The sequence below is a fragment of the Bicyclus anynana genome, chromosome 3 (assembly GCF_947172395.1).
Source record: "Bicyclus anynana chromosome 3, ilBicAnyn1.1, whole genome shotgun sequence".
NCBI classification, from domain to species: domain Eukaryota; kingdom Metazoa; phylum Arthropoda; class Insecta; order Lepidoptera; family Nymphalidae; genus Bicyclus; species Bicyclus anynana.
In genome coordinates this window covers 7,205,572-7,222,505 of record NC_069085.1, presented here as the reverse complement: position 1 = coordinate 7,222,505, position 16,934 = coordinate 7,205,572, and the positions used below count along the sequence as shown (strand labels likewise).

The 16,934-nt window shown below is 34.6% G+C and overlaps 1 protein-coding gene across 2 annotated transcripts in view; it reads right to left on the bottom strand.

The window, feature by feature from the left end:
- The window catches only part of LOC112050048 (uncharacterized), a 220,098-nt gene that overhangs the window by 66,588 nt on the left and 136,576 nt on the right, over window positions 1-16,934 (bottom strand). The window lies entirely within an intron of this gene.

Below are 16,934 nucleotides of genomic sequence, written 5' to 3'. Positions count from 1 at the left end.
TTGCCCACATCATTGTCACTAGAGGGGAAAGTTGCTGATGCTGGTAAAGACATAGCAAATCTTTTTGCTAACCATTTCTCTTCAATTTACACCCATACAGACAGTCATAATCTTAATACTAGTTTACATCTAAATCACAACCTCTTACATCTAAACAAGTTTAAATTTTCCGAAGTTGACGTCTTAAAGAAAATTAAAGCATTAGATATCCAAAAAGGAGCCGGTCCCGATGGTTTACCTCCTCTTTTTGTTAAGCGCTGTGGTCCAGTAATTGCTTTCCCGCTATCATTAATATTCAATCGTTCCATTGATGAAGGTACCTTTCCTGATGAATGGAAAAAAGCACGAATTGTACCAGTTTACAAGAAAGGGGATCGATCTAATGTAAAAAATTACCGCCCTATATCAATTCTGTCATGTTTCTCAAAATTATTTGAAAGTCTTGTGCACCCAATGATAGTTAAACATTTAAACATTTTCTTAACAAACAGTCAACATGGTTTCAGACGCGGTTTATCTGTGGAATCCAACCTATCAAATTTTACCTCGGATCTCATAACTGAAGTGGATAAGGGGCAGCAGATCGATGCTATTTATACTGATTTTAGTAGCGCATTTGATAAGGTGGACCACCAAATACTCATACAAAAGCTTTCACAGTATGGATTCGGGAATCCTTTGATAATGTGGTTTAAATCATATCTGGATCAGAGGCCTCAGACTGTTGTGGTCAATGGTTATGAATCGGAAACATACAACGCTAGATCCGGGGTACCACAGGGTTCTCACTTAGGGCCCCTGTTATTCTTGGCATTTATAAATGACGTCACGATGGAGATAAAACATTGCAAATACTCCTTGTTTGCTGATGACCTAAAAATTTATAAAACAATAAACTCGGATGCTGATATTAGGCTAATACAGTATGATCTTGATAAAGTAACAACTTGGTGCAACGTCAATAAAATGACTCTCAACGCTGATAAATGTTACCACGTAAAATACTCCAGGAAGAAAAAACCACTTGTCTCTAGTTACATGATCGGTAGTGTGGTACTAAAAGAGTTACAGGAAATTAGAGACCTGGGAGTTACTATTGACAGCAAGTTAACTTTTGTGTCACACGTAAACAACATTGTTAAAAAAGCCGCGAAAGTACTAGGGTTTATCAGGCGCAACACTAAAGGGTTCTCCCAGAAAACTAAAATTGTGCTTTACAATGCATTTGTGAGAAGTTGTGTTGAGTTTGCCAGCGTCATCTGGAATCCATCATATAGTGTCCACTCTCAACGCATTGAATGCATTCAGCGTGCCTTCACTCGACACCTTGCGTTCCATGCTAGTGGTATTTCACACAGGCAACCATACAACCAACGACTTGCCAAGTTTAAAATGATGTCTCTTCGCAGTAGGCGAGAAATACGCGACCAATGTTTTTTACATAACATAGTACATTATGAGGTGAAGTGCAGCAACCTACTTGACCGGGTCTGTCTTTCGGTTCCGATTAGATATCCCCGTCATTGCAAGAAGCGTAAAACATTTCATATCCCTTTCGCTAGAACACATCTCGGAAACCAAGCCCCCGTTACTCGTATATGCGCAAAATATAATGAACTATCACGTTCTATACCTGGCATCGACATATTTTCCAATTCTTATAGTGTCTTTAAAAAAAAACTCACCGATCATCTGTCGGTGAGTTCTTCCCCATAATAATTAAGTTAGTTATATCTGTTATTTTGTTCCTTGTGTGGTATTTGACTGTTTACATGTTTTTTAGTTTTTAGTGAATGTTGTGTGCACTTGTCATAGATGTACGTATAAGTCAATGTGAGCTAGTTATATATTATTTGTGTATGTCTCTATATGTATATTGTAAGTGTACGTAAATAAATAAATAAATAAATAATCTGTTGAGTCAATCTAGCACAAAGAGACAAATAGACAAAATTACAAAATAAATATATTTTATTTATCTTTCACTTCCTTTTAGCTCCTATAGAAATTTTGGTAATTACTAATTATTATTAAAGTGTAGCAGGCTAATTCACTAGTTAGTTAGTTGACTTATACGAAATTCTATTTAATAAATGTCATCCGTTCCCTACTGGTGGATATCATACAGTAGGTAGATAACATTTCTCAGTTGATTTGATGTTCATTTTAACAGGTTGTTAATAAAGACCAACTTAGTGAATAGGCCAGCTGATTCAGTTTCTACTGCCTTACTATACTAACTTTAATATTATTTAAAGTGAGAGAAGAACCGTTTCTGGAAAAGCGAGCGAGCATTTTTAGCCTAAATTGACAACTTGAAGGAGACCGAAGGTATTTTATGTACGAAATACTGAAAGTGGTGTAAACCATTACGCTAAGAGCGAGGTGACGTCACGAGCTAAGAGTGGCTCTGCATGCGCCGAGAGCGGATCCTGTCTGGAATGAATGAATTAAATTAATCGCAGCCGCTTGACGGCCGGTGCTAATGGAAACACGTGACGACCTTGTTTAACGCTTTTTGACATGATTGCCGTAAACTGTATTTAGTGAATGCCTTTTTCGTATGACGTTCATTCATGTCAGTAGCTAACTTTCAAAATGGGAGGTTTGCAGTATTTTTGCAAGCTTTTATTTAGCCTGCCTTGTCGGTAGGTATGTATGTACGAACATGTGTGGGTCAAATATTTAAAAAATATGAACCACTTCCTGACGTTATTGGACTTATATTTATTATACACGTGTATATTCGATAAAATGCAATAATTATGGTTATATGGAAATCGTTGAAATAGTTGGTAGCGAACTCCTGAACAAAAAAATAAATCCAAGTTTAGGATTAGGTTTGTCTTGCCACAATTTCTGTATACATAATAGGTATATGCTGAACATTATGTAAAAAATTTTTATACAAAACTCGTTTCTCGTTATTTATTATACATATTATTATGTGTGTTGAAGATTGAAATTTTCTAGTAGGTAACCCGTTCATGTGTTTTAGTCTGAATGTGTTTTGGCTGAATAAGTTAAATTATTTACGTCCGTCCCATAGGAATCGGGTTGTTAGGAACCATCCCCCTGCTGTGTATACTCTTAATTTATACCTTGTTTTGGTATAATTACACAGATTATTATATATAACATTTATTACGTTTCTATATCTACCACTGATTTTAATTTTAACTGCAGAGAAAACAGTAACTATTCAGTTAAAAACTTAAAAAATACTATAAAAAATACCTTTGTAAAAGTAATGCAACAAAACGAATAATAAATATACGAGTATTTTAAAAACATATCTTTGATAGAAAACGAAAATAAATTAATTAATGAAATCATTCGTGACACGTTTGTCCGCGGGCGTTAATGGAAACACGTCACGATTTTTAAGCCGCTGTTACACAAGGTTAGCACAAGCTATTTTCGGTAATATTTTTATGCAGTTTTCTCACGACTATATTTAAAAACTATTCAAAAACTACTTTCATCATTATCAGCATGTAATGGTTTACTAAAAGGCCAGCTGGTGTATTCTCTAACTTTTGAGTAACTGTAGTTGATATATGTATACACGGACATAACCAACTAATATCTTTACAGATTTCGTATTCAATATTAATCTATTGTTAACTGATTAAAATTACTAACCAGCGTCTTTGATGTCGTCATTTTGATTTTCGTTAACTTTGTGTAATATGAAAAATGCAGTTTTTATAGATTTTATGTCAATTATATCAGGTTGCTAATAGACCAAATTTAGTGATTTTCGTTAACACTGGGCTTTATGTAATATGAAAAATGCCTTTTTCATGGATTTTATGTCAATTATATCAGGTTGCTAATAGACCAAAGTTAGTGAATAGGTCAACAGGCCGCCGTCTTTTTTCAAACTTACGACGTTGCTCCAATGCCGGTTAACGGGCATAAATCGACCAACTAACATCGTTTTCGTGACTGTAATCCATGGTGATAATAATTTAAGCAGGTATTCATTTCCATTTTCAAAAGTTTACGTAAAATTGTTGGTATCTGTATTTGCACGCTATTTTTCGAGTCATATTTTTGTGCAAAATTATTACAATCACTGACTAAAAAGTTCGTGAAGAAGCATTCAAATAAATTAAAATGATTTATTACTTACATTTAGAATTTTATTACTTAGTATCAGGTGCAATAAAAGGCAGTAAAAAATATAAAAGTTACAAGATTATATAGAGTTCCAGAAGGTACTTATAATGGATGTTTAGCATTATAAAACACTTAAGTTATAGAAATAGAATAAAATGTTTATTTCAGGCCTTGTTGACTCATAGTCATTAGTATAAAGAAAGTATAGTTATAAGAGTAACTGATATCTTAGACTTATGCCATAGCTTCAACGTGCGGGTGTCGGGTCCATGGCGTGACAGAGTTAAAATCTCTGAACAGTGTCCGGGCTTATGTCCCAGGAGTATCTTTATGATTTTCCAATACTCCTCTACTCCTGCAGTGTACCTATATTTATATGATTGGTTACGTAAAACAGCAAATGTCATTGCCGCGTGTTAAAAAAGGTATGACACCTACGTAAACAAAAAACGCGCTTTTGTGTGAGTGCGTAGGAGGAAACACAACATTTTACATATTTAATTTTTGATTTAACAAATTAGGAAAGACACCTTATGACGTAGACATATATTAACATTTTTAAATTTACTACGGCAATTATTCTCCTGAATCAAAACCGTTAGTGACCGTATAAGATGCATATGAAAATTGGATACCATATCCTATTTTCGCAGTTGTTAGGCAACACCCACTTCTTGAAATACTTTAGCCAAATTTATCTCAAAATAATCAAATATTAGGATATAAAATCGGTATATTATTGCATAATCTTTATGGACTTAATTGACAACAACAGGTTTTTAAATTAGCAGGAGTTAAACGTAGAAGTATTCGTTATAATAGTGCTTAGGTATACCTTAAAAACAACAGCTATTGTTTGCTGGTTTTCTAAATGTTGTGACGTGGATGAAATAAAATTACCAAATAAATTCATTATTCATTAAAGATTAGTAATAGAAAGTAGGTACAGTCAAAAATTTCCCTCGTCATTTAAAGATGGAAATAAAAGAAAAAGAAAACGATAATGAAGAACCTCACAAAAGCCACGATTTTCACCGAAAAAAGGAACTTCTTTTTGTCCTGAAAAAAAAGTCGTAAATTAACAATTTCGTTCACTAAAAAGGCTTTCATGACACATAGCAGTCGAGTGATATGAAACTTTTCAAAGAAACGTTAGGGGTACGTTTCATGCAGTTCAGTTGTTGTTAGGTCGACGACACTGAAACATTCACGTAGGCTTTGTTGTGGAAAACAACCTGCACGCAATCATAATGCTATCGCACTGGTTAAAACGAAAAAGATTACGGTAATTTACATACAGCAACACGTCATAATTCCAAACAATTACGTGATATTTCTACACTCGATTTCTCAGGTAATAATGTACTAATTTTAAATAAGTAACTCTGTGATACCTATTTATTTAGGTACTTATTCACACCATGCATTGTTTTTTTGTATATATCTCGAAGGGATTAGGCGGCATTTTCACTCACTCTATCTATTAGTGAAAACTGCATGAAAATCCGTTAACAAGTTGAGTTAATCGCAAACGGATACGAGTAGATAGAGAGACGGAGAGAAAGACCGCCAAAGAAGTACCGCCAAACGATTTAGCGTTCCAGTACGATGCCGTGTAGAAACTGAAAGAGGTGTGGAATTTCATCTTTCTCCTAATAGCAATGTCCGCTTCCATCTCAATTGCATTATCACTTACCATCAGGTAAGATTGTAGTCAAGGGCTAACTTGTAAAGAATAAAAAGAAGACAGTAGATACGTACGTAGATAAAGCATATTCTCGTATTAGTAGATACAAATAAAGCTCTATAAATAAACATTACAATATTACAATGTAACAAAATTCGCATTGCGACGGAAACAATAAGCACACAATATAACAATATCTAGTCTAGGAGTGCTGCAATAAACGAGAGGAAAGGCTCAACTGGAGTGCCAGCTCGTTAGGGAGGGAGCTTAAATTATGCCACAAGTCTATGGCCACTCATACATGCGTAACTTGCTTAAAATGTTACACGAGTGTTAACAATGTTGCCATCATTATTTTCCCGAATTTTAGGTTAAATTTCATTCTGCTTTTCAGTTGACTAACTTTAAATTATTTAATCAACGCTGGAAAGTTTTTTGCAGACGCAATAATTCGAAATTTTTATGCGTGTTTTAATTCAAATTTGTTTAGTGCTTTTATTGGGGAGGCTATAAAAGTTGCAGCGATAAAGTTGTTTTTATTGGTGTGCACAGTTCGTTTGTCTAGCGCATCGTGCAATTTAAAGTTCAATAGTCAGTCCTGCACTATCTGTTTTTATTCTTTAACTATAGATTTTTAGAGTTTGCTTTGCATTTTTATAAGTTGTAATACTAGTTCAAGTGTTCCTTTTAATTTAAAATTGAATTGCGTTGTTTTTTTTTTTATTTAAACGTGTGCTAATGTAGGTAATATTATTTTTGCCTGCCTGCGAATGTAACCCATATTGTTAGAATGGGAATGACAGATCTTGATCTCGTAACCCGTCGATAGCAAATGTCATTACTAAACATTTTTCTAGTGTTCGAAGCGTTTGCGATCGTAGAAAGAGAATCGACGTGTCTCTTAGCTATAAGGGATGGTTTCAACTGAACCGAAGGCTTATCGATACTAAAAATAACTAGTCAAAAACTTCTAACAATATGCGTTACATTCGCAGGCAGGCAAAAATAATATTACCAACATTAGCACACGTTAAATATGTGAATCTTTATTTAAATTGGTATTTTGAGAAGTATTTATTACTCGCTCATAATTATACTAAACAAAATGCAAATTGTGTTACAATTTCGTCGATAAACTATACAATTTCATACTAAGTACAGACATGTACATTCAAGTGTCAAGGGACAAACTGGCAACTGTAATATTGGATCATCCTACACGGCAACGTAATCCATTTTACAAAACGTAGGTAGGTAACAAGAATTCCCTCCCGAACTTTCCCCGATGTCTGCGGCCGAGTCTGGCGCGAGGGGGGAGGGGGAGGACGGAGGACGGAGGAACCTTCACTTTCGTTGCGTACGGCGACGCCGACGCGATCCTCTTGTTATATTTTCTTAATCGATACTTATTTCAGACAGTTGTTAATTTTCATCCTCTTCAACAAACTTAAACTACTGAAAGGCCAATTTCAAATATTTTAAATTGGTTATAACAATAAAAATAATAATATTCTTAAATAACGAAGTCAATTCCTTTTCAAACTTAGCCTTAAAATTACTGAAAAAAAGTAATATTTCCAGGACCTCAACTTTTTACATACTAAATCTTCATAAGAGCTTTATATGAAAATTATTTCGGTTGGATTATTTTTATTGGGGAAACGTTGTGTTTAATTGAAGTATGATCGTCTAAATCTTCATTGTTTTGATGTAAGTTCGATTGATTCGATTTGTGTTTGACCAAACGCATTGAAAACACGAAATTATTGGGGATTTGGACGAATCAATAACAGAAACATAAAAAAGTAAAAAGATTCACAAACTTAGTACGAGTGCGTAAATTTCGCAAGCGACGACAGTTTTTAACTGACTCCAAAAAAAGGAGGAGGTTTGAAGGCGGTGCCAAATAACAAAATAAACATTAAGAGCCTATTAGGCATAACTCCATATTCAAATCGATCAATAGAAAGGACATAGGTACAATGTTATTTTTCGCTTTTTAGAGTAATGCATCTTAGAAGTCGGTAAAATTTTTTTTGTTAGAAAGAGTTTATGTACAACGTATTCAGTAAAGTATTATATAAACATATTTATTATTCAATGACAATTACGAGCACATCTCACGAAGTTAAATGACCATCAATTCACTAACGATAGCGATATATTGATCTCGATGTACAATTGAAAACATGAGCCGGTATTTTAACGCCATCTTCTTACTAAACTTTGTTCAAATAACCAATATTTTAACAAAGTTTAGTAAGAATATCAAGAAACAAAACACACTCTCACTTGATGTAGTAGCTCACATCTTGAATAGTCCTACCGATATACATAATTACCCTGCCCCTACCACTACCTACTACCTCAACCAAAAGGCCCACCTTTCAACGATTACTTTAAACGATAGTAATGAATATTACACATATCACACGTACTAAGGGTGCAGTACATAACATTAATTCACTTTCCAATCGGATACACGGATCGTTTACGCCTCGGGGCTCTTTAACCTTTGCGTCAGCGATATTAAAGGTTTTTCAGGTATAACATAATGGTGTCTGGTCAGCGACAGGCCCGTCATTCCATTATGGAAATTGACATGGGGGTGAGGTGTCTAGAAACGCGTATTTTTATTTTAACCGTTACATGCATGGCCCTGGTTTATAAATCACCTGTTTACCGATTACATTTTGACACACGGCTTCCTATAGAAAGATCACAAAAATGGTGTAAACATTCACATATTAAAATATGTACACCATCATTGTTTCATTTCATTCCATTCCATTTATTTAGTTACTAACGTAGCAATACGGGAATAATATATAGCCTATAGCCTTCCTCGATAAATGGGCTATCTAACACTGAAAGAATTTTTCAAATCATCATATTTCATTGAACGACCCCCCACCAGGTGGACTGACGACATCAAGCGAATCGCAGGTATTCGCTGGATGCAGGCAGGTTTGGAAGTCCCTACAAAAGACCTATGTCCTGCAGTGGACGTCCATCGGCTGATATGATGATGATGATGACTAATTAGGCTTACTTAACTAACTAGGCTTTAATGACTAGAAAACTTAATAAACTAAAATAAAATTAAAAAAGTTTGTAAGGATCCCAATGGGAAACCTGGAAAATATTTTACCCTACGTCATTCCCGCAACAGTAGGTACTGTGAAGTGCTAATTACAGCTCTCATGTTAAAATCCGACAAACGGTTTAAGGCGTTGTTACTTGTTAAGCATGCCACAGAACAAAGTAGGTACATATCTACATTATGAATATATAGACATATCAAGTAGTATATACTCGAAAAGAAAATACTAAGGATTATGGAACTTATATCCCCCGCGCTTCAATGTGTACTAGCGAGCTTACGGTGATAACTAGCGGACGCCCGCGACTTCGTCTGCGTGGAATTTAGCTTTTCACAAATCCCTCGGGTACCATGGATTTTTCCGGGATAAAAAGTAGCCTATGTGTTAATCCAGACTATAAATAATCTATCTCTACTTCAAATTTTAGGTTTAATGAACCGAATCGGTTCATTAGCCGAGCCGTGAAAGAGTAACAAACGTTCATACCATCAAAATCATCAGGTTTTTGCAAATCTCGGGAATTCATGGATTTTTTCGGTATAAAAAATGGATAAAATAGCGATTTGGCTGAAATTTGGAACGGAAATAGATTTTACTCTGGTTTAACACATAGGCTTCTTTTCATTCCGAAAGAATCCATGGTTCCCGAGGGATTTGTGAAAAATTAAATTTCACGCGGACGAAGTCGCCGGCGTCCGCTATTACATAAATACAAAAAGTCACTCATCACGAAATCTCGAAAATCATTTGATGTACAAAAATGAAATTTGGCAGGGAGATAGTTTACAGAAGACGTCCGCTAAGAACGGATTTTGCAAGAGGGTCAGTTTAAGTCTAAGGGCAGATGATGTCGCGGGCATCCGTTAGTATATAATAAATACAATACGTCCTTGAGGTTTCACAAGTACTTGTCTTGGAGTGCTTCTAAGTTGAGTGTACTTCAAATACAAGAATTTGATTTCATTTGATTCAAAAATACACATAAAAACATGGACATTGAAAATTCTTTTAACATATAGTAAGGTAAGGTGAACTAGAAACTTGTTTACGTCAATTTTATGTACTATTTTATATGTATTACTTGAAACACTTTTTCTGATTGAGGAAGCAGCTAGTAAATCATAGCACGCCCTAAAAATGAATAGGGAGGGTTAGAGGGTCGCCTTTTTATAGCGAAAATATAAGATTTTCCTATTTTCAGTATAAGGTTTTGCTTACGTGACATTTAGTAACACATCGATACATAAAGTAAAATATAGATAGAAAAAGTATGATACGGGGTAGTAAGTAACACATTTTCAATAGTATTTCCATAAATTTTAAACATTTTTTTAATTTGAAGAATTTAGCATAAATTAAATCACGTTTTATTATAAACTAGCGGATGCTTGCGACTTCGTCGGCGTGGAAATCAATGTAAAATTTTAAGCCTTATTTCACCACTTTATGGGTTAAATTTTAAAAACTTTTGAATCGCATTATGTGTCGTATTTTTTCATGATTTATGAACAAATTTTAAAAACTGTAACTCGGAAAATGAAGAACTTTCCATACAAACTTTTAACCCCTATTTCATACCCTTTTTATTTTATTTTCGCAATAAAAAGTATCCTATAACCTCTTAAGTATTTGGGTCTTAAACCGTGCCAAGTTTCATTTGAATTCATTCTGTAGTTTCAGCATGATGCCCGGCCAAGAAAATCACAGACAGACAGACAAAAAATATTTTTGGTTTCAGTATCGATTATATACCTAATGAAAATAAAAATTTTCAAAATATCTTCAATGTACAGAATTTGACCTATTACAGTTTTATTAAAAGTATAGATATAGATAGATAAGGCGTCGATTATTAATATATTAGGTGCGAGAAACGTGTTGATAATTATTATCACGCAGCTTTTTCTAGTTAAACAAATTTCGCGAGAAAATTATATTAAATTCTTGAAAAACATGGTCACTATTATCAAAGGCAAAGTAGATCAAATGATTACCCAAGACACACACATAGAACTTATGAAAAATGTCATGTCAGATTATGGGAGGGAATTTCAAAAGCTCATAATTGGAAATTGTATGAAAACTATTGAGCCTTTCACATATATACACCCGCACAAAATACTGGGACTGTGATTGAAGATTTACGAATGTGTTGAGTGAATAAGATACCTACATTCCGTAAAGTGGATAACATCTGAGATCCTAAACAAATTGACCGAGACCTCTGGTTGGTACGGATTCGATCTTGTTGCCCTTTTCTATTGGTAGTACACAACAGAGTACGAGCAACGTTTACCTATAGCGAAAGACTTGAGAAGTCTGTGTCTCTGGAATGACTTAATCAATGTTAATGGAACTTTCACTGGAACATAGGGGTTATTGATCCAAATATAGGTAACTTTTTGACGTGACATCGTCTTATAATTCGATGGAGCCGGCTGCACCCTCGAAAAAAGATGACGTCATGCGTCGTTTTCTCGCTCTAGGGTTGCCAACTTTTTTTTACAAGAAATAAAGTATATTCTGGTCTATGAAGATTATTAGTCAGTATTTTAGAAAAACGAACATTTTTTTTTTTGAAAAATGCAACCATTTCATCAGTATTTTCTTATTATATACCGTCTATTACGTTGTCACGTTCAATTATCGTCAGTAAACCGACTACCGATTTTTTAGTTTAATAAAGAATGGCATGGTTTAGTTTTTATATATGGACGAAGTTGCTAACTTCCGCTAGTAAAAAAAAATGCAAGAAATGGTCAGTGGTGTTGATCTAAAGATAGATATATAAAATACATCGTCAGTATAGGCACCTACTCGTATATCAATGATAACTGCTTGAGTACCCGGTACCGGTAACATAAATTGCCATCAGACATCGGAAATTACACCGTATGCAATCGGCAAAATTGAAAGCCCCAATCTTGATTCCCTCTAACTGTGGATATTACATTCCATTTCTATGTAAAATTTTATATTGCGATTCAAGTTAGATGGAAATATGAATATTCAAATTAGAGGAAGGCTTTACGTCAAATTGAAATTACCTTATCCTTCTGTTGCTATCGATTCGGCGATTGCGATTTGTGTCGAAAGTAGGTAACAAGGATCTTAAAATAACTTTGTTCCTAACGGAGTAATAAAGTGGTAAGTAATTAAAAAGATTTGGAACGAAAATGCTTTTGTGGAAGTTCGTGAGTAGGCTTAAAGTTAAATTTTCTTATATCAAGTCCTAAAACGATAAATTAGGCGGAACATTTGCATAGTGGTAAAGACTGCGATTTGTGCATTTACTCTAATTGTAGAGTGTGTAAGATCTTTATATTCTAACACTAGTAAATGCCGCGTGGTTTAAACCAGTGTGATTCCCGTTCCCGAAGGAATACGGGAATAAAATATAGCCTATGACCTTCCTCGATAAATGGGCTATTTAACACTGAAATAATTTTTCAAATTGGATCAGTAGTTCTTGAGATTAGCGCGTTCAAACAAACTCTTCAGCTTTATATTAGTATAGATTATCTTCTTTAAAAGAGAGAGTTATATCATACATACGAAAAAGCACTACCTTGTGACTACCCTGAAAACTCAGTACCGTTTATAGTTTAAACTTTATACTTATAATGTTAAAAATGACAATGGTGCACGCCACACTTTTTATGATAACTATAGTTGTCAATTTCCCAATATAGGTACCCTTCGAATTAAACAAAAACCGAATGTTTAGTAAAACCGCATGCATATAAAATATCTTGAACTCTGTGTCCTGAGTTGAACTATTCATATAAAAGCGATAGTGCTTTCTACATGACTTTTATATACTTTTATTAAACTTAAACTAGCTCATAAAGTTAGCGGCAAAAGTGTAATAAAAAGAAGAAGAAAAGGCAATGACTTTTCTTGGGAAATCTCTTTCATTTTCGTGTAATGTCACCCCTATGTAAAGTGTAATCACATTTACGTATAATAGTGTTTGGTCAGGCCAGCACAATATCGAATCCTAAGCAAATTGCTACAACGGACCCAATGTGAGCATTATTTACTTTTATAGCAAAATTGCGAACTGTGTGTCGAGACAGTTTTGTCCTACAATGGGAGATTGTAGTTTCCCTTGTTTATAAATACCTTTAATATCTCTATACTCTTTTCTCGAATTAAACAATTTTTGCCTAATCTAAAAATATTTCTCGTCCTATAATAATATAATTTGACTAATAATAATTTAAAAATAAAAATAATTTAAAGATAAAGTTAGCGAGTTTGTTGTAGGTAGCTATCTCTGGATCTACAGAACCGATTGTGAAGAGACGGGTAGCAGCGACAGTGATTGTACCATTATTTTGTGGTAGAGGAAACACTTTGAACAGGTCCCAGGACATGTGATTTTGAGAGTAGGTTTAAGGGATACCTTTAGAATGCATGAACTCACCTTTCCTGCCCGACATGGTCTCTATTGCCATACTAATCAATTTATGATAAACAATTATTACAACACAAAACATTATTGCACAAAATCACTAACGCGACTGGCAGCGTGATAGTATCTACGCTGCCTAACAAACAACTGAATTCAAGTCTTCCCTATTATTTATATAAACCTCCCCTCTGCCACGATTTTGAAAATACTTTTAGCAATAGAAAACCACGTTATTTATGAGTGGCATGCATCATAAGTATAAAATACACCGCCATCAAACCTCTAAATATAAGCGTAGCTTGTGACATGGACTTTATTAGTGCCCAAGCTATTTAAAATTGATGACTATGTTCATTGTACCTACATATAATTATAACTTAATATAGTTATAATTAATTAATATATTTAGCAAGAATGTTTTAAAATAACTCCCAGTTATTTTAAAACATTCTTGCTAAACAACAATCAAATGTAGAAATTGTATCCACGGCCCTGTAGAATGAGCAAAAATATTATAATCATGTTTTGTTGTGAAGCAAAAATCCATATTATATTTTGGAATATTTGTTGCCATGGCATGACCGAAATAGCATCAAAGAAAACGTAACGTAACGAGCACGCGATATCTTATAAGGGTGAAATTTAATTTTCTAAATTTCGTAATCGCTAAGCAAACGCTCCTGAGTTTTCACGGTACAGTGCGCGGTAAAATTACGCAAAAGCCTTCGCGGATTCAGCCCGCAAGTAAGCTGTAACTGAGCTGGCGGCAGATGTTAATGGGGGGCAAATACTGTATATAATTATGCTGCCATGCCGCTTAGTGCATCAGACTTGCTTGAGATAAATTTTGCTCCCGTTTTGCGCGGAAGATAGGGTATTTATTCTGTTATAGCGTTCTCAAACGTATTTTTTTAAAAAGCTTTCACAATGCCGTTTTTCTTTGCGCTATACAATGAAATAATATTCTGTTATTATAAATATACTATCGGAGACCCGCGACTTCGTACGCGTGGTTTTCAGTTTTTCACAAATCCCGCGAGAGCCACAGATTAATTTCGATTAGGCTTAGTTTACAATCACATTGGGTACGTCAAGTTATACAAGAATTAATTTATAGTTCTGGACTTAATTGTCTATATATATATATATATATATATATATAAATATATTGATTTTGATTTAATATATTATTATCTAAGTGTAATATATCTTCTACTTCTCTTTTTATGTGTACACCCGTCTTTATGCATTATTCCTTGTATTTATTTTCTCTTTTTCGATTGGTTGTCTGGAAGAGATCGCTCATTAGCGATAAGGCCGCCAATTGTACATTAGTTTTTAAGTTAATTTCTTGTCTGTTATTATTATTTTTGGTGTACAATAAAGTATATTTCATTCATTCATTCATTCATTCATTCATTCATTCATTCATTCTATTTGGCTTTGGGTCACGAGTCCCTGGGTTGGAGGCCTGGGTAATTAAATGCCTATTTTTCTTTCTTTCTTCCAATAAGTTAGTTACCGTCACATACTAACCATCTATTTCTTTTTTTTTCTCTTTTATGTTATTTTTGTCATAATTGTGTAATTTTTAACCGACTTCCAAAAAGGAGGAGGTTCTACGTTCGGCTGTATGTATGTTTTTTAACCGACTTCCAAAAAGGAGGAGGTTCTACGTTCGGCTGTATGTATGTTTTTTTTTTTTTTTTTTTTATGTATGTCCAGCGATAATTCCGTCAATTATAGACCGATTTTGAAAATTCTTTTTTTGTTTTGTAGGGTTTACTTCCAGGGTGGTCCCATTTTTTTTATGTCAGGATCTGATGATGGCATCCTGGAGAAATTGAGGGGAACTTTCGAAAGTTGTAGAGACGGTTAGTACGTTTGTTAGTGTTTCCATAAGGTATTTTAAACCACTACAACTTTATGAAGGTTTGGAGTTGGTCTGATGATGGAGCCGAAACACAGATGATGGAACTCATCAAGGATTTACAGCAGTCACCTTTTGTTTGGGCTTGATTAATTTGTATTGATGAGTACTTTCCACCTATATGGGTTGTGACTGTATTAAGGGTCTGGTGATGAAGACGAGGGACAGTGAAGAGAACTCCTCGACGGTTCACAGTAGCTACCTTGTGTTTGGACTTGATAAATTTGTATTCATGAGAACTTACCACCTAGATGGATTGTGACTGTATTAAGGGTCTGATGATGAAGACGAGGGACAGTGAAGAGAACTCCTCGACTGTTCACAGTAGCTAACTTGTGTTTGGACTTGATAAATTTGTATTGATGAGAACTTTCCACCTAGAAGGATTGTGACTGTATTAAGGGTCTGGTGATGAAGACGATTTTAAACCACTACAACTTTATGAAGGTTTGGAGTTGGTCTGATGATGGAGCCGAAACACAGATGATGGAACTCATCAAGGATTTACAGCAGTCACCTTTTGTTTGGGCTTGATTAATTTGTATTGATGAGTACTTTCCACCTATATGGGTTGTGACTGTATTAAGGGTCTGGTGATGAAGACGAGGGACAGTGAAGAGAACTCCTCGACGGTTCACAGTAGCTACCTTGTGTTTGGACTTGATAAATTTGTATTCATGAGAACTTACCACCTAGATGGATTGTGACTGTATTAAGGGTCTGGTGATGAAGACGATTTTAAACCACTACAACTTTATGAAGGTTTGGAGTTGGTCTGATGATGGAGCCGAAACACAGATGATGGAACTCATCAAGGATTTACAGCAGTCACCTTTTGTTTGGGCTTGATTAATTTGTATTGATGAGTACTTTCCACCTATATGGGTTGTGACTGTATTAAGGGTCTGGTGATGAAGACGAGGGACAGTGAAGAGAACTCCTCGACGGTTCACAGTAGCTACCTTGTGTTTGGACTTGATAAATTTGTATTCATGAGAACTTACCACCTAGATGGATTGTGACTGTATTAAGGGTCTGATGATGAAGACGAGGGACAGTGAAGAGAACTCCTCGACTGTTCACAGTGGCTACCTTGTGTTTGGACTTGATAATTTTGTATTGATAAGAACTTTCCACTTAGATAGGTTGTGACTGTACACGCAGTGGGTATGCTAACACTAAAAATAAAAAAATAAAAATTTTAATAAAAAAAAATTCAACCGACTTCCAACTCAAAAAATAACTTTAACTAAAAAGCAAAAAATAACATCCTACCTATGTGCTACCTTCTGATCAGTTTGAAGGCGGTGCCAAGCCAGTGTCGTGTTTTAATTAAAGCTGTTTCTGGAATAACCACAGAAATTTTGTAGTTTAAACGTATTTAATTAAAACATCACTGGCTTGGCGCCGCCTTCAAACTGATCAGAAGGTAGCACATAGGTAGGATGTTATTTTTTGCTTTTTAGTTAAAGTTATTTTTTGAGTTGGAAGTCGGTTGAATTTTTTTTATTAAAATTTTTATGTTTGTAATTATCTATTATTATAATGTATGTATAGCCTGGGAAGACGAATTGGGCAACTGTAATGTCTTCCCGGGTATTGATTAAGTAAATAAATAAATAAATCTATATTCTGCATCGTATAGGTATTCACAATTATCATTAACATCAT